This window comes from Mustela nigripes, chromosome 12 (assembly GCF_022355385.1).
Source record: "Mustela nigripes isolate SB6536 chromosome 12, MUSNIG.SB6536, whole genome shotgun sequence".
NCBI lineage: Eukaryota > Metazoa > Chordata > Mammalia > Carnivora > Mustelidae > Mustela > Mustela nigripes.
The window spans coordinates 30,662,841-30,682,949 of NC_081568.1; the positions used below are offsets into that span (position 1 = coordinate 30,662,841).

General features: G+C 37.0%; 1 protein-coding gene across 4 annotated transcripts in view; it reads right to left on the reverse strand.

Moving 5' to 3' along the window:
• Positions 1–20,109, reverse strand: part of FYB1 (FYN binding protein 1) — a 154,614-nt gene that overhangs the window by 50,268 nt on the left and 84,237 nt on the right. The window lies entirely within an intron of this gene.

Genomic DNA, 20,109 nt, shown 5'->3' on the forward strand with positions numbered 1-20,109 from the left:
TTTTTTTTTTTTTTTCCTTTGTCTAGCTTTCTGTTTTTTTCCCACTGGCATAATGCCCTCAGATGCATCCATATTGTAAAAAATGACATGACTTCCTTCTTTTGTAAGGCTGAATAATGTTCTATTTTATATATATCTACTACATTTTCTTTATCCATCTGTTGATGGACCCTTAGGTCATATCCATTCCTTGGCTATTATGAATAATATGGTTATAAATATGTGAGTAGTGATATCCCTTTGAATAATTATTTTGTTGCTTTTTGATATCTATACAGAATTGGGATTGCTGGATTAGATGGTAATATGGTAATAATAAACTGAAAGTTTATTGAGGAAAGTCTATACTGTTTTCCATAGTGGCTGTGCCAGTTTCCATTCCCAACAGTGTATACAGTGTTTCCTTTTCTCCACTTTCGGGCATTTGCTATCTCTTGTCTTTTGATAATGGATACCCTAACATGTGTGAGGTGATATCTCATTGTGCTTTTGATTTGCATTTCCATTATGATTAGAAATGTTGATAAATATTCCCTTTTTTGAGGTAGATAATATCTTTAATTCCCACTATTAAAAGGAATTTCTCTTCTCTTGTTAAGAAAAACCCTAACAATGGTTAAATCTAAGTGTAGAGTATATGGGTGAAAAATTGCTTATTAAAAAAAAAAAAAAGAATTTCTTTTTCTTTTTCTAAGCTTTTGTAAACCATAGTTTTAATATTCTGGATTTTGTGAAGAAGTCTACATCAACTTTAATAATACATTCTTTATGATTTTAAAAATGTAGACGATGTTTCATTGGACTCATTATTTTAGACAAATGAGGTGTCTGCTCTCATAGGTAATGCATTCTTATTTGTTTTCAATGATTTCCTTGAATCATTAATGAGAAGATTTTGTTTCAGGTATGGTTTCTAAACATTGAAATGTATTAAACAACCTCACAAATAAATCATATATATAGCAGAGATTATAATACAAAGATAAGCAAAACTAAATACATATCACCCATAATCCCATAATCCCATCACCCAGCAATAGCTATGGAATTACATGTACTTTTTAAAAAAATTTTTTAAAAAGATTTTTATTTATTTATTTGGCAGAGAGAGAGATCACAAGTAGGCAGAGAGAGGTGGGGTGGGGGGGGGGGAAGCAGGCTCTCTGCAGAGCAGAGAGCCCAATGCAGGGCTGGATCCCAGGATTCTGGGATCATGACCTGAGCCGAAGGCAGAGGCTTCAACCTACTGAGCCACCCAGGCACCCCTGAATTACATGTACTTTAAAACGTTTTAGTGCAAACATATACTTTTACAGCAGGAGAGTAAAATTTGCTATTTTGTTATTAGTATTTTTATTTTTCTCAATATCATAAATATCATTTTGTGTTAATCTAATTACAATATAATTTTTAGTAATGAGACAGTTTTTTTTTAGGCAACTCCACCATGATTTAAAAAAAAAAAACACTACGGCTCTAATATTGGATATTTGTATTAATTCCTTGCTGTAATAAGAAATGTCTTAGTTTTGCACATATTTAAAGTTTTTCTTAAAATGAATTAAATTAAGTGAAAATGCTGGGTCAAACAACATTTTTTAGGGCTTTTGATACAAAATATCAAATTGTCTTACATAGAGACATCAACTGACAGCTCCATCAGTTAGTGTATGAGAATGATTTTCACATATTTTTGCTAACATCAGCATTATTATGCTTTGAATTTTTCACAATATTATGGAAAAATTCTACCTTTTAAGTTCATTTTTATCAAAATATCAATATCAAATACCAAAAAGTTCCAACATTTTAGATGTTTCTTTTGCATTTACCTTTATATACATACACACACATGTAATTATAGCTACTGCTTAAAAATTATTGATTTTATATTTGGTAGATGTAGATTTTTGCCCTCTTCCCCTTCCTTTTCCAATGTAGCAAAAGCATAACCTTTTTTTGGGACTAAATCCATGTTCATTGTTTTCACTATCATGACTTGGTAAATATTATTTTTTGTTGAATCAAGCAGTGTACTATGATTATATTTCCTTTCTCATTCAACTTATTGCTTTCCTGGAGTTAATAATTGCCTTATTTTGTCATTTGCAAAGATTTTTCATTGGAACTCTTACTTCCACAATTTCCAATAGTGCTGTAAAATGTAAAATGTAAAATGAACATTTTCTACAACACCAAACCTGTCAGATAATGAATTGGTTCCAGTATACCATCTCAGTCCATGTGCTTTCATGTGACCTCGTTGCTTATGAGGTCTGCCACGCATCTGACATTCTGAGGCTTCTTACTGCCAGCATCAGGTCTCTGATATATTGAGAGAATGCACTGTGATAAAGAGTCCAAGATCTGGGACCAAAATGCCTGAGTTTAAATCCTGGCTCCATCACCTATCTGCTGGGTGACTTGGATATGTCACTTCTGGTTTCATTTGGAAAATCAAGATCATAATGGCGCTCCCTCATAGGATTGCGGTGAGGACTTTAGACTTAACACATGTAAAACATTTAGGACAGTACCTGGGATGGAGTAAGTAAACATTTTATTTTTTAATTCAATAAATATTTATTGAATGCTTACTTTATGTGTCCTGTTCTAGACACTAGGATACAATAGAGAAAAAACAGACACAGATTTCTGCTCTTATGGACTTGGAGAGATAGATTAAAAATCAAAAACATGTAAGTAGGGGCACCTGGGTGGCTCAGTGGGTTGAGCTTCTGCCTTCGGCTCAGGTCGTGATCCCAGGTCCTGGGATCGAGCCCTGCCTCTGGCTCTCTGCTGAGCAGGGAGTTTGCTCCTCGTCCCCCTCTCTGCCTGCCTCTCTGCCTACTTGTGATCTCTGTCTAGCAAATAAATAAATAAATAAAATCTTCAAAAACAAACAAAAAAAAACCCCAAAAAGTAAGTAAAATACATATAAAATTGTAAGAAGTGCTATAAATGGTAGAAAGACTGTGTAATGGTATACTCTTGGCATCTTTTCCTTGCTCTCCATTCTGTGACCTCACTATGCTATATTGAACTTGGGCGTAATGGGAGTATTTAGCTCCTGGAAATAGACAAGAACTTCAAATCTCAGCTTTATTGTTTTGTTGATTGTTAGATTTAAGAAAGTGATGGAGAAAATGCTTATAATGCAGATTAGATTTAAAAGTGTGTTTTTCCTGTAACTATTACATGGTGAATGGCATAAAACATTCAGGAGATATTTTCTAGTATCTGAAAGCTATCACACAACTCAGCAAAATACTTACTCGCATCACTGGCAAATAAGTGATGTTCTGACAAATATCTTTGTTGTTTTACATTCATCTTGTTAACATAAATGAAAATAGTAATCAACACTCGGGTTGGAACTACACTCATTCCTTAACTGCAGCCACAGGTTGGCTATAGGTACAAGACATTGGCAAAAATAACAGTTGGCTCTGTGAAGTTTTCAATAAAGAGTATTGTTTGGCCTATTCTTCTTTATATATTATTCTGTGCATCTTTTATATCAATAAAATTTATTACACGTATGGATACACACATAACACACATACACAGAGTTTGCCTTAGAGAACTATTTCAAAATTTACCAGCATGCCACTGTTTGTATCTAAAAAATTCATAGGTTCTTTTGGCTGTCTCACGAATAGAATGTCTCTGTATCTCCTGGCTTTGCTTTGATCCTTTCTGATTTTATACACCGAGCATTGGAATTATGTGTGCTGCCTAGTTTCCCTAAATAGGACGTTTGCTTTTTTTTTGTCCTCCTAATTTGGGGGCAATTTTTTTGAGAGTAAAAGGAGATTCACTCTTGAAAAAAACATTTTGTCTTAATTTCACATGTTTCTGAGCGCCACTGAGGTCCATTTTTTCATCTTCATAACTATGTTTTGCTTTAATTGTATTATCTATTCAAATCCCTCACCTGTTTGCCTTTTTGTAGTGGCTAATAGAACGTCTTTATTAAGGGTATTCATCTTTTTGCCACTTACATGGACAAACTAAATGCAGTAATTGGGCTGCTTTGGCTTCTGCTTCTGGCTGTTCACACCAAAAAAACCCCTCCAACAATGAAAAGAAAAAAACAAAAAACAAAAAACAAAACAAAACACAACAAAACAAAAACTATTCCATGCCTCAACCAATAGAACCCAAAATCTTCCGAAGATTTGAAGGAAATAGAGTACTTGACTCTAAGTTATCTTAAAGAGCCAGTGGCAGGGTTTTAAATGATACATACAAAAGCTTCTTAATTCCTTCCAGATAGTTCTGCCTTTTTCCAAAGTTTTCATTTTGGTAATTATTAAAAATATTCTCTCTCTTAGGGATATAAACTCTTTTTTTTCTTTTAAATTTTCTTTATTTATTTGACAGACAGAGATCACAAGTAGGCAGAGAGGCAGGCAGAGAGTGAGAGAGAGGAGGAAGCAGGCTCCCCGAGGAGAAGAGAGCCCAATGCAGGGCTCGATCCCAGGACCCTGGGATCATGACCTGAGCGGAAGGCAGAGGCTTTAACCCACTGAGCCACCCAGGCGCCCTGATAAAGAGACTCTTAATCATAGGAAACAAACTGAGAGTTGCTGGAGGGGAGGTGGGGGGAGGATAACGTAACTGGGGGAGGGGCCTTAAGGAAGGCACGTGATGTGAGGAGCACTGGGTGTTATATAAGACGGAGGAATATAAGACCTCTGCCTCTGAAACCAATAATGCATTATATGTTAATTAATTAAATTTAAATTAAAAAAGGAAACCACCACCACCAACAACAAAAACATCACCCTCTCTCTTCCTGTTCTCTTCTTACTATTCCTGTCCTCCCACTAGCACAGAGTTTTAAAAATGTGCTCAGGCCCTGCACTGTTGACTTGCGAGGCCCCTGCCAGCTCAAGGCCAGAGGAATTGCTCAAGTCTTCTCTTTTGGCAGCTATTTTGGAGGCAGGGGTTCGGGGTAGGGAGAATTAGTTTTTCCACAAATCTGATACCTAAAATTTCCCACCTGCTTACATTTATGTTAGAAATAATCTTCCCATTTCATTTTTATCATCAGTAAGTTAAACTTTTTTTTTTTTAAGATTTTTATTTATTTATTTATTTGACAGACAGAGATCACAAGTAGGCAGAGAGGCAGGCAGAGAGAGAGAGAGAGAGAGGGAAACAGGCTCCCCGCTAAGCAGAGAGCCTGATGCGGGGCTCAATCCCAGGACCCTGGGATCACGACCCCAGCCAAAGGCAGCGGCTTTAACCCACTGAGCCACCAGGCGCCCCAGTTAAACTGTTTTGATATAGAGGACTTACTACTTTTTCTCTAACTCAGTGAATAAATTCTTTTATATATAGTTCCTATCACCAGAGTTATGTTTGGGAATGTCTTCCTTACTCTGAGAACACATCATCATCATCATCATTATTATTTAAAGTTTTTATTTATTTATTTGACACACACAGAGAGAGAAGGAGGAGTGGTGGGAAGAGGGAAAGGGAGAAGCAGACTCCCCACTGAGCAAAGAGACAGAAGTGGGGCTCCATCCCAGGACCCTGGGATCATGACCTGAGCTGAAGGCAGATTTTTAACTGACTGAGCCACTCAGGTGCCCCATTATTATTATTTTTAAAATATTTTATTTTCAGGTAATTTCTATACCTAATGTGTGGGAACATGCAACCCTGAAATCAAGAGATGCACACTCTGCTGATTGAGCCAGCCGGGCTCCCTAAGAACATATAGTTATTAACCTGACATTATTTTCTACTTCTTTTTGGACTCATTTTTAAAATTTTTTATTTATTTTATTTTATTATTATTTTTTAAGATTTTATTTATTTATTTGACAGACAGATCACAAATAAGCAGACTGGCAGGCAGAGAGAAGGGGAGGGAAGCAGGCTCCCTGCTGAGCAGAGAGCCTGAATGGGGGCTTGATCCCAGGACTCTGAGAATATGACCTGAGCAGAAGGCAGAGGCTTTAACCCATTGAGCCACCCAGGTGCCCCAGGACTCATTTTTATTTACATTTAACTCTTAGAAATGATGAATAATTTATTGTGTTGTGTGAGACCTGGATCTAGGTTCATGGTTTTTGTTGCTGTTGCTGTTGTTTTTAGATGATTTATTTAGTGTCCCTGCACCATTTATCTAATTTGCTGACTGACTGGAAATGCCTCTGTTATCAAAGAACACACATTAAAAATCCTAGTCATTTGACAGATGAAAATGACATCCTGTTTTAATTTATAAATAATACGGTCTGGTAGATTCTTAAATGGTTTGAAAGCTGTACTCACAGGGAATTAGCCACTGTGAGTGGAAATTAATAAACTATTGTCTAAACAAGAAAAATGTTTCTCATCTATCTGTGACTTATCTTTCCATGGAAAAGATTTTAACAAACCAGGGGCGTTACCATATGAAAGTCATCTAAGGCCTGGAGGTGAGAAATTACAGACATGTTTTGGGGAACGATAAACTAGAAGCACTAAAAACTGACTCACCCCAAAACCCATGTAGTACATTTTCATTTGTACCTGGGCGTATGAGACTTTCTGATGGGGGATCTGTGGCGGGACCTCACTGTTCTGCTCCCCTGGCATCCATTCTCCTTTCTTTAGTTTCAATAACTTGAACTACCCAGAAAGGGGGGTGCTTGCTTTCCCACTGGACTTGGACCTCCAAGGAGCCCCCTGTGGCATTGCCAGTGTCTGTCTCACCACCACCAGGGACTGGTCTGCCTGAGGAAGTGACAGAGCTGGGGGAAAGCATGGCTGAGAGACAGGTTCTGTTCCTCATCATGCTTGGGGGAACATATACTAAGGTCTTCCTATGTTACACTAGTATTTATCAGTGAAATATTTTGCTTTGCAAAATCTCCAGCAACTTTCAAATACTTCAAGGAATATATTTGTATGTGCACAAAATCATTCTAGGAAAAGAATCTTAGTTTTCCAGAAGAAAATAAACAAAACCCAGGAGACTTACCTTAATGTAATATGATTGGCTTTAAAATCTCAATCTGGACTCTAAAAAGTAGGCTAAAAGACAATAAAGTTGGAATTTTCAATCTAGTCTGCTGTGATGGAAAGAAGGGGGTGGATATTGAATTAAAATGAAGAAGAAACAGAAACACTAAATCTATAGGAAATTTCTGGGATTAATGATAACAATGTTAAGTAATCCTTTTTTTTTTTCCTGCCAGGCATCATTCTAGGCACTTTACATATTTAATCTTCTTTAATCCTTACAACAACCCTCTGGGGTTTACATCCTTATCTAGTTTCCATTGGATAGTTAAGAAAACTTTGTAAGCATAGAAACTCAACTCTGGCTGACTTTCTTGAGATGTCTACGCCCTTTCTGCTACGTTCTGATGCTCCTCAGGGAAAGTACATGGATATTATTGGTAAGTTGCACAAGTTAACATATTTTCCAAAGATCTGAGTGTAAGTCTAGCTTTTCTGACTGATACCTTTCCTCTTAGTGGGATTTTGTACAACTATTTTCAGTTGTTTCATGTAGGGCAGAGCTAGCTCTGGAGACAGTAAAGTAATTCTGAAACATATACTGACATCTATGGGTGTTTTAGATGCTCAATTTATAATTTATATCGGAATTTGATTTTGAAAACCAGGTAGCAGGAAAGTAGACATTCAAGAGCTAGTGGAAAATGGATCATTAAAGGTTGATCACTGACACAGGCTAGCAAGGAATAAAAGTCTCAAGAAATGGAACTAAGGCATTTGAAATGCAGTCATAAAAGGACTTAGAAGGTATGAATGAAATGGAAAAAAAAAAAAAAACCCAAGTTTGGGCGTCAAGATTTAACACCCCAAACTGATCTACCATGGATCTTATCCCTCAAAGCTCAAGAGGGGTTGGGTAGGTGATCTGTGGCTTTAACTCTGCACGAGGTAATCTATACAACAATCTAGGTGCACACTTGACGGGACCCCCATTCATTATACACCTAACTGAACACGAACTCTCTCAGAATCAAGTATCACTGAGATCTGACCACGTTTACCATAACGGTTGTTTCAAACTCCCCACATTCCTAGACCTCACCCATGCCTTCCTCTTTCCCCACAGATAACTTTAACTTTTGTTTTACTGAGAACAGGGAGAGCACTCCACTTGACCTCCCCGCTTACCCTTCATTCTAACTTATTAAAACCTTCTTTTATCTTGCTCGCCCTGATTCTCTGGAGAAATGTTGATCTTCCTTACTCCTACTAACTGGTATTCTTGGTTCTCAACAATGCCGGCTTCCTTATAGACCCTGCTCTGTTAACTATTAACTCCTTCACTCACATCAAGCAAAATCATTTCTTAAGCACTTACTATGTTCTCTGGATGGCGTGTTTCATCTTCCTGGAGCATGTTTTGTCTTAGACATGGTCAATGTTCTCTACTCCAAAGAGACACAACAATATCCTTTCTTACCCTTGGCCCCCATTCTATTACCAGCTGCTTTTCCTCTACCCTTTACAGACAAACTTCTTAGAACAAAAGTCTGTATTGGCCATGTCTGTATTTTTATTTTGCTTGGATGACTTCACGGCAGAACGAAGAATGAACAGGATTTGGGAGATGTGCGTTTGAGTTCTGATTCCACCGCACTTAGGATAGCCTTCACTTGCTTATTACTCAATCTGGGGTTGAGTAAGTTGCTTGATTTCTCCAAGTCTTTATTTTCTCATCTGTGAAGTGGCCATATACACCCAACTTGTAAAAACACCTGACCACACTGTAACGCTTCATGGCCTTCTTATCTATTCCTTGAGCTGGCTGCATCATTAAAACACTGCATTCTACCCCCCTTGACTGGAAATGAAACAAAACACCTTTTCCCCAAACCAATCATGCCTAGTCCTGGTTCTGTTACGATATCTCAGAATGGGTCAAGAATCAGGAAGTTTAACTTTAAATCCTTAGAACCATCCCATGAGGTACCCAAACAAACCAATACTACTTTCACTTTCCTGATTGTTAAACACACTGGAAACAATTTTCAACATGGGAGGAGGAATCATTTGGCAGAAGGAAGAGTTGTGCTGGCATCACTCACACTTGTGTTTGATCACCGATCCCAACTAGCACTGGCTGTGGTACACGAGGGGGCCTTATTTTGCTTCTTTGGGTTTCTGTTCCTTGCCTGTTGCATTGAGACTCTGGATCCCTAACTTACAGGATGGCCATAAGAATGAGAAATTGTATGGGGGTCTGCCTGGCACATAGCAGGTGTTAGGAATTATGAATTATCCTAGAATCTGCAACCATTAATGTCTGTACTATACAGGACAGGCTCTTAAACCTCTGAGGGCATGTTTGTTTCCATCTGTTTAGGGGGGATAGGATGATCATACTCCAGCCCCTTCAAAAAAAGTTTTGTAAACTGCCATTTGTGCCTGAAACCACCTGCTAATTGCTGTACCTCTGACAGTTCTGTGGAAAGCGAGCTTCTGAAAGGCCACCTGCCCTTCTAAATGCAGTGTGGTCGTGCTGCCTCATCCACAGGTTAACACCCATGCGTACGAATGCCACTCACAGAGCTCTCCATTTGTATACAGAGTGGTTTACAGGTGGTTTCTTGCACTAATTTTATTTTCTTTAAAATCGCAACATTAATTAATTAATCTATTAATCTACTTATCTATCTATCTATATTTATTTTCTTCCCAGTTACACAGTGAACTTCTGAGAGTGGGTCTCCACGGTCAATAGCTTTATGTACCCCAAACTTTACCTCTATTGTATAGAGTAGGGCATTTAATATTTTACTGATTTGGACTTTCTTTTCTTTTACTGTTTTCCTGTTAAGAAAAAAAAAAGCTAATTTAAGACAGTTTATTGTAAGAGAAATAGATACATGGTAAATCATTTAAGAAAATACAAGAAGGGATATTGAAAAGAAAATCTCACATTCCAGATCCTGTCTCTCCGTCTCTATCACAAACATGACTGTTACCAGTCTTTCAAGAACCGTACATCTTTCAAGGAATATTCCATTTTCTTTTTACACAGATGAGACCATGATGCATATATTATTCTGTATTTTGCTTTCTTTTTTTTTTTTTTAAAGATTTTATTTATTTATTTGACCGACAGAGATCACAAGTAGACAGAGAGGCAGGCAGAGAGAGAGAAAGGAAGGGAAGCTGAGCAGAGAGCCTGATGTGGGGCTCAATCCCAGGACCCTGGGATCATGACCTGAGCCGAAGGCAGATGCTTTAACCCACTGAGCCACCCAGGCGCCAATCCCAACTAGCACTAGCTGTGGTATTTTGCTTTTGCTTTCTTGATTTAAAAAAGAGACTGTTCTATATTGGGACAAATAAGGCAATCAATTTTTTTCCATAGCTGTGGAGTGCTTCATGCACTGGATTTACCATAATTTATTTGACCAGTCTCTTATTGATGGAAATTTAGGTTATTGAAAAAAAAGAAACTTTATTGAGATATAATTCAATAGATACACTAGTTTAAGGTATATAATTCAATGGTATTCATACTTTATAGTTGTGCAAGCATCATCATAACCTAATTTTAGAACAAAAATAAATGCTGTACCTATTAGTAGTCACTTGCTATCCTCTGCCCTCCTCCCCCTACCATAGGCAGCCAATAATCTACTTCTGGTCTCTGTAGATTTGTCTATTCTGGTCATTTTGCATTAATTGAATCATGCAATATGTGGTCTTCTGTTGACTGGTTTCTTTCACTAAATTGTTTTTGTAGTTCCATCATGTTTTAACAGATATCAATACTTTATTCTTCTTTATAGCTGAATTAGAACCCACTGCATGGATACCACATCTACTTATCTGCTTACCAGATGGTGGACATTTGAGCTGTTTCTACTTATGAGCTATTATAAATAATGCTGGTATGAACATTCATGTTTTCTTTTCTCTTGGATATATGCCCAAAGGAGAACTGTTTGACCATTTGAGGAACTCTAAGTTTTTTTTTTTTTTATATTTTTGGATTATTAGATAGTTACTATTATAAAATCATTCTTATACCTATGTCTTTGCCCATAAGTGTATTTACATTGGTAATATCAATTTTTAGAAAGTGGAGTCAAAAAAATGAAACATTAAAACAATTTGGTAAATAATGTTATTTAGTAAGTAACACCAAATTTTTTGTTTACAAATATCACTTTTTAGAAAGTGGAGTCAAGGGGCACGTGGGTGGCTCAGTTGGGTTAAAGCCTCTGTCTTTGGTTCAGTTCATGATCCCAGGGTCCTGGGATAGAGCCCCGCACCAGGCTCTCTGCTCAACAGGGAGCCTGCTTCCTCCTCCCTCTCTCTCTGCCTGACTCTCTGCCTACTTGTGATCTCTATCTGTCAAATAAAATAAATAAAATCTTAAAAAAAAAGAAAGTGGAGTAAAAAAATGAAACATTAAAACAATTTGATAATGTTATTTAGTAAGTAATGTTATTTAGTAATGATAATGTAAAGATAATGATAATGTAAAGATTTAGTAAAGATAATGTTATTTAGTAAGTAACACCAATTTGTCTTCTAGATCAAGAGAAGACTACCTGTTTTACTATAACCTCACTAACATTGTGCATTATCATACTTTTTTAGTTTTTAACAGTTCTGGTGGGTAAAAAAATGATACGACATTTTAACTTGCACTTATATGTTTATAAGTGAAGCTAAAAATCTTTTCATATGCTTATATGACATTTATGTGTGTGTGTGTCTCCTTTATACAGAATATTAGAGGTATATCTAGCATTCTATTTAGGTAAATCTTTGAAAAAAAATAAACATTATCTCTTTTATGATTGTGTTTGCTCTGATATAAAATATCATTTACATCAAATTATCTTAAAAATTTTCAGAAGATCCCCAGCAGCTTTCAAAGGTAGGGCTTAAAACTTCTGGGTCACAGTCTTAGAACACCTAGTTTTACGGAATTTTTCCTTGCCCTAATTCAAGGTCATCTGTTCTTATCTTCAAAGGATTTGTAAACCCATAGGAGATGGGAAATTTTGAAAACCAATTTAGTTGAAAACAAAACAATGTAACTGTATTAGTAAGAAACACTTTACTTTGAAAGCAAGCTGCCAAGAAAATGTTAGCCAGCTTAGAACAGTCCAACAAAATGGAAAGAAAAGTAATACTGAAACATCAGTGTTTACAAAGACAATTATAGTAGAAATTAGAATGAGGGTGAAGAGGTAGAGATCAAAACAATATGATGATCAATTAGAGAAAATAAGTAAAGAAAGTCTTCACTATCTTAAACTTCTCTATTTCAGACCCAACTTTAACATTCAGAGTCTCTGAACATTTTTTTTATTCTTAAAAATTCACTCCCCCCAATCACTTTGTTGACTACTCATTTGTTGTCTATATAATCTTTCATATGATATATGTAACTATATATTAAATGTTAAATGTGTCAAATGTAAAGTGTTCTTATAAATGACTTTATTTTCAATTTGTAAAATCACATGAAATTCAAATTATTAGGCAATAAATTGAGAGAAGATTGCTAGCTTTTGAATCTTTCCTTTTTGTAACAAATGTAAGATATAATTTTAAAAGGAAAAAAGTCAGTATACAAGAAACATTTTTTTAGTCAGGTGCTCATAATTTACTAAGTGCCTCTTGCTCTAAGATAGAGCATACTGAGGCAGAAGACAATAACCATATTTCTTTTTTTTTTTCAAATACTAAAATTTGTTTTAAAAGTATACTAATTTATGGAAGCAAAGAAAGTACTAAAGCTCAAGTTTTAGAAATATTGACATATGAACTGATTTATATGCTGAAGGAATAGTGAATATTCTTCACTATGATTTTAAATGAAATCAACATAACCAGAAATATGACATCTACAAACAGGGAAGGAATACACATTGATGTTGCAGAGACAATACTGCGGCTTCAGAGTATGAGCAAATAGAGGAATAATTAAAGCAGGTGATTCAAACTCAGCTGTCATTGGAAGCCAGGCAGGAACATGCTTTTGTACACTGAGCTGGAAATGTCACTGTGGTCAACAAGAGACTTGTGTCCCATCTCAGTGGGGTGGCTACTGTGGGGTTCTAGCCTGTTGTAAATATGTGAAGAACACATCCAGATTTTTCTGTGAAATCTTCCAAAGTTTGAATGTCAGCAGCTAGGTAAGCAAAACAAAGTAAATAAATAAAACATGGGCACCCGAGTGGCTCAGTTGGATAAGCATCTGACTCTTGGTTTCCACTTGGGTTGTGACGGTAGGGTCCTGGGATTGAGCCCCCTCAGGCTCCAGGCTCCATGTGGAGTCTGCTTGGGATTCTTTCCTTCTTCCTCTTCCTACCCACTGGCCCCTCCCTGCCTAACAAATAAATACAATCTTTAAAAAAATAAATAAAAGAAAAAAATCCAGAAAACTCTGTGTACCAAACAAAACATATTTATAAGCTATAATAATTTATTATTATTATTATTATTTTTAAAGATTTTATTTATTTATTTGACAGAGAGAGATCACAAGTAGACAGAGAGGCAGGCAGAGAGAGAGAAGGAAGCAGGCTCCCTGCTGAGCAGAGAGCCCGATGCGGGGCTCGATCCCAGGACCCTGCGATCATGACCCGAGCCGAAGGCAGCGGCTTAACCCACTGAGCCACCCAGGCGCCCCAGCTATAATAATTTATGACAGTAACCTTTTTAAGCTAAGAATTAGGAAGGGCCACAAAGAAAAGTTTTATTAAGGGAAATCGCCTGATCATAGGTTCGTCCAGGAAGATAGTTTTTTTCCACTAAAGCAATGCAGTTTGGAAAGGGGTAAATTAGACTATCAGACCACATAGAGAGTCTCATTAGTTCAGGAAAGAGGATCAGAACTGCCAAGAAAGAAGGAAAATCTTCCCTGTAGCCCCTGGACCGAACAGGTGATCTGGAGACACTTGGAAGGAAGAAGCACTGGAGAGACAAAAGTGACTCCAAGCCAGTGTAACTACAAGCAGCACACCTGCGTAGACGCGTGAAGGTATGCAGTTCAATTAATGTTTGCCTCTTCCATGACAATGACTGTTATTGTCATTGCTATTTCTGGAAGTTCACCTAGGTAAAGGAAAGGAGGGACTGAGTCCAAACACAGCACAAAAGCATCAGGTGATAGATAAATCAAGACCTAGACCAGAGAGAGACCTAGGAGACCCAGAAGAGAAAAAAAATATATAAAAGCCATAGAGAAGCTCCTACTAGAGGTGTGACATTATGCCATGTTCTCCCTCTTCCTTCTTAAAAACAAAAATATTTTTATTTACACAAATAATATATTAAACACATCTGGAAAAAGTTCAAGACATAGGGAAAGTAAAATTTCACATGACCTTACATCACCTCCCATTCTGCTCCCCTTCCAGATTGTTTATCTTTGCAGAACTTTTCCTATGCATTTACTCACCTATGAATGTATGCACGGAAATGTCTACTTAAAACCCCCAATATTCCTGGACTCTGAATATCACATTACCTATACTGGGTCGATGTCATTCTCTGTAACTGTAGCGCGTATTTTGTGATCGGTATAGTGCATGGTTTGTTCAGCCTTTCTCCCTTGACTACTAACAGTGGAGGGGTGCCTGGGTGGTTCAGTGGGTTAAGCCACTGCCTTCGGCTCAGGTCATGGTCTCAGGGTCCTGGGATTGAGCCCCATGTCAGGCTCTCTGCTCGGCAGAGAGCCCGCTTCCCCCTCTGTCTCTGCCTGCCTCTCTGCCTACTTGTGATCTTTCTTTGTCAAATAAATTTAAAAAATCTTTTAAAAAAAGCCAAAAAAACCCAAAAAACAATGGAGCAATGAGCACCCACATACATGTTTCTTTGTGTATATGCGGGGTAGTCCTCTAAACTAGATGTCTAAGAGTAGGGTTGCTGAGATGGAAGGACTTGCGTATTTTATATTCGCATAGTTTTTGTCAGATTGTCCTTTAGTGGACTACCCTCACTGTGGACTAGATGAAGCTCTGTCTCCTCATAACCTCTCTACCACTGGACATTTTAGCCATTTTTCCAAATTTTTGCCAACATGATCACATCACTTCATCTTTCTGATTCTTTGCTTAATCTGTAAAATGATAAAAATCTTAATTCACAATAATTTTATGATAATTATGTTAGTTAACAAAGTGCCTGTCATAAGTACCCAGCTCACAGAAGATACTCTACTTGAAGTTCATTCCCTTCCCTTATTACAGATTTGCGAGGGAAAATTTAATTAAATTAGGTGTATTTGCATAACTTTCTAATGGTGGTAGTAAATCTTTGCAATTAGTAGCATGTGTTTAACCATTGAGTAAATCCATTTTTTAGCCCAAATTCATACTCTATTTTTTTTTCACATTCTATTTTTAATTAAAATGCTCTAGTTAGGAATAGTTTTTTAAAGTTTAGCATTGCTATAGTTTTACGTCCTGTCTTATAACTCAATTTTCCTACTATATTTCTTTTTCCAATTACTGTGAAACCGTTGTTTTTATGGTTTATTGGGACACTGTTTGGCCTTCACGTGTTCATTTTTCATAGGCTGAGGCAAATAAAGGTGTACTTTTGCCACAATTAATGTAAATGCAAGCTTACATCAAAATTTTTTTTTTGGTTTTTCATTTGAATAAAAACACAATTAGACATTTTGAACAGAAAATTTAAGGATCTCTAAGAATGTCCAAAGACCTCAAATTGAAAGACACTGTCCTGATGGCCTACAGCTTGGCCAGGTTTACCAGCTGGACATAAGTATTTCTCTCCCTCACTGATATCAACTATGAGCTTTGCTTAATGATTTTAACCAAGCAATTTGTACCAAGTTTTATAGTTCCTAAATCTAATTAATAAATTCTATCAGTATGTTATATTAAATTAAAATCATACTATTACATTTGCACTGTGCCTGTAATCTTGTATGAAGTCCAAATATAATAATAAATTGGTCAAATCAATAAATTAACATCTGATGATTAAATATTTAGCAACCACTCATACTGATTCCTCTTTTGTTTTTTCTAATTCCCTATACCTGATATATAAACAATTGTCAACAGAGCTACATTTGAAACATACTCCAAATTTACCTACTTATCTCTTTTCTACTGTATCATGCTGGTTCAAATCACGTTGTTTCTCACTTTAAAGCCTTCTAACTAGTCTTTCAGCTTCTCGTAACAGCAAAGAGAAGTCATAAAATGTAAACCAGATTGTAACACTCTTGTTCATAATGGTTCCAATTTTGATAATTTCCTATCACAAATTCCAAACTATGATCATCTAGGACATATGAGATTTGGTCAGTGCCTATTATTTCAGCCCATTCTCCCTTTCCCTATCGTATTCCAGCCCACTCCATGTCTTTCTATTTCTTTACCCACATATAGCTGGTTCTTGCCTAAGGAATTTGCACTAACTGGTCTCTACCCAGACATTCCTATCCTCTATCACTATATGGTTGGACACCATAATACTAGTTTCTGTACACAGTAGTATAATTGAATGTCACAAGGTACTGAAAAGAAAGGACAATAGTCAAATATAAGCAGAAGTCTTATAATTAGTAGGAAGAATAACATTTAAAATTAGTATTGGAATTGGAATAAAAGGTCATCCAATAGAGAAATTCACTGAGTCTAAAATGAGTTAAACTTAAAGTCAGTGGCCTGGCCAAAAGGAAGGAAACCTTTGGCAGTAAGAGAGCAGGACCAGTTGGGAGTATAGGGACATGACAAAGGATTATGAATAGATAACAACTGGACTAGTCAAAGCTCAGCCATAAATGTCCGCCATGGAGGAGACAAGAATCCAAACTAGTCTATGAAGAGTATCAGTCAAGACCATGCACTTTGGAGTCAGTCCTGGAGTCAAATCCCTTTAAACTTGTAGATAAGTTTTTCCTTTACCCGTTGACTAATCCTTGTTACTTGATTGTAATGTGTCTATATATCATTATATATCATTATTATCTCATCTGTGAACAGTGAAACAAGACAGTGCTGGTATCCAAGTAAGAATCTGTACATGAAATGGGGACAGCAGATCCAGATAATATGGCTTGCTAAGTCCATATTTTACAACCAAGAAAGGCTGTGAGGTTGGAGTTTCAGTTTCATGAAGCTGGGAGGAAGAATAAGAGATTTGGTAAGCCCCCGCCTTGGGCTTTCCATATGTGCCAGGACTTCACCTCAAACAAGCAACATATGATGGACACTAACCCAAAGTTATCCATAAGAACTGGGGAGATAAGGGCACCTGGGTGGCTCAGTCAGTTCAGTTAAGCATCTGCCTTCAGTTCGGATCATGAACTTGGAGTCCTGGATTGAGCCCCACGTCGGGTACTCTGCTCAGTGGGGAGTCTGCTTCCCCCTCTCCCTTTGCTTCTCCCCTCTGCTTGTGTTCTCTTTCTTTCTCAAATAAATTAAATTAAATTAAATTAAAATCTTGGGGGGAAATTAAATTAAATTAATTAAATAAATTAAAAATCTTGGCAGGGGTCGGGGGAAAGAACTGGGGAGGTAGCAGAAGCTATGCGTGCTTAGAATCCCCCAGCCCAATTTCTTCTGATATGCCTTGTTAAAAACTGCATTATATATATCTTGGTAAACTTTGACCCCTATAAATTGTATCATAGTGTTCATTTTGACCAAACCTCTGATGTAGTTTTTTTGCAGGATTACAATAAGGGGGCACACTTAACTCAAATTGTTAATAATGCCTTGTTGAAGGGTCTACGGTTGCTTTGGAAAACCAGAACTATGTTGAAAAAAATCCCTCGCAAGTTAGAGAAGTCTAACTAGGATGACATTAAACAGAAAGAAGTACAAGTTAGTTAGTGACAAAAAAAATTAGTATATGATGGGGAAAGATCAACTATGTACAGCAATCATAGAAAAATGTTTTGGGTACCCTTGTGTCATAGCTGAAACACCAATAAATTATACAGCATATTTATTTTAAAAGCCAAAGTGATATTTGATGTTTTAGATACTTCAATTGAAATATGACTCGTAGTTCCTGGAAAGAATCATATTTTAGGATCTTATTAAATTGTCAGAATTCAACTGTTTAGACATTTGTTATTAGGCTGCCTATTGAACTGAGATCTATGGCAGTAGTTTTCACAATTTAGAGTGCATAAAGAGCACTTGGGTGCTTATTTAACAAAGACCACATTTTGAGAAACATGAATTTTTCCTCCTTTAAATGAAATAATTTGTGAAACTCAATTCAGCTAATACTGAAATTACTGATTTGTTAAAAGGCTTAGATTAAAATATAAAAAAAATGTTATAGGTAGCTTGTTTTAAAAAAATCATCTGAAGATAACATTTACTCATTTTCTTCCATAGTACAGAACTGTAGTTTTTGAATTATGGCCTCAGTACCATTAAGCATCAGTATCATTTGAGAACTTATTAGAAATTCAAATTCTTGGGCACCTGGGTGGCTCAGTTGGTTGAGCATCTATCTTTGGTTCAGGTCATGATCCCAGGGTCCTGGGATCAAGCCCCTTGTCAGGGTCTCTGCTCACTGGGGACCCTGCTTCTCCCTCTCCATCTGTGGCTCCCCCTGCTTGTGTTCTTACTCCCTCTCTCTCTGTGTCAAATAAAATCTTAAAAAAAAAATTCAAAATTTCAGACCCCATCTCAGATCTACTGAATTAGAGACGGTGGGGCTGGGACCCAGCAACCTGTGTTTTAATAAGTCATTCAGGTCATTCCAACATACGCTGAAGTTTGAGAATCACTTGTGTAGAGTAAATGGTGCTATACCTTGTCATATCAAATGTCAACATAAACATGTAGAACACTGTGAAGAGACTGGTAACTTTAAGTAGCCATTGTACTACTAAAGTAGTACAACTTGTTGCCCAAAATGTAGTATTATCACAACCTCTCTTTCTTCAGTCTTAAAATGCAAGTTGTTCATTTTTGACCCTCCATATTACTGCATCAGCTGCTAGCTGACTCTTCTGGGTAGCACTTCTTTGAGAGTTGTCCATTCCACAAGAATAAAAACTTACATGGTCCCACCAAAGTTGAAGTAAGAGAACTTTGTCATTTAAGATGACAAAGCCCTGCTTCATTAGTAATTCAATGGATGGGGAAGTGACAAGTAGGAGTGGAGGGTGATGCAGGTGATAGGGAAAATTAGAAGAGGACTTTAGCACATGCGGCAGATAGAAAAGATTGGGGAAAGGAAGACAAAGTGATCAGGAGAGATCTTTAACAGTCTGCTTCTAGAATACTGATGGCCAGTTTTCTATCCAGAAAGGGAATGGAACCAGGCAAAGTGGATTCATCAAGAAAGTAGAATGCCTTTGACCACGTACCCTATACCACTTATGTGGCAAACGGCCAAGCACTAAGAATCTCTGTTCCTAAGGACAGAACCATAAAACTGTAGGACTGAAAGTTCTTACGAATTTACTGTTCCAGTGCCCTTCATATACTTTGGCCCAAATAAACCTCTCAATTCTTTATGAGGCCATCTTCCTGCTTCTACACAGGACTTAACAACACAGAACAAGAGAATCACTTAGAATTAAGATGACATTGCATAAGATAACTTCTTAAAAATGTCCCCCATTCTGATCAAAGATAAGAAATCTGAGACTCAGTTGAGTGATTCACTAAAGGACACAAGGTTAAAAATCATGAGATTTGGGGGCTAGAATCCTATTTTCCTTATTCAAGCCTCATATTCTTTCTACCATCCCATGAAGCCCAAAATAGTGCCCTCTATCTCTTATTATCTCCTTTGTTTGAAAACCCTAAAAAGATGAAAGCTAAACATCTCCCTTTGCAAGTTTTTTCAGCATCTCAGTGGTGAAATAACTGCAAAAAAAAAAAATGCTACTAAAGGAGAAGCTAAGGAGAAAGTAGGCAAAACAGAAAATCAACAACTGGTAAACTAACGGCAAACACAGGCAGGCAGAACTCCACGCCCTATACAGAAGGATTTCCCTAGGTGTTTTGTTTTTATGAAGAGGGGTTCCCAAAAGTCATGGCTCTGTGTTTGCTTTCTCCGTGTGTGTTCATGTGTGCATGTGTGTGCTGAGATGATGATGGGGTGAGCAAGATTAATCATTAACTTCCTGGGCAGAAG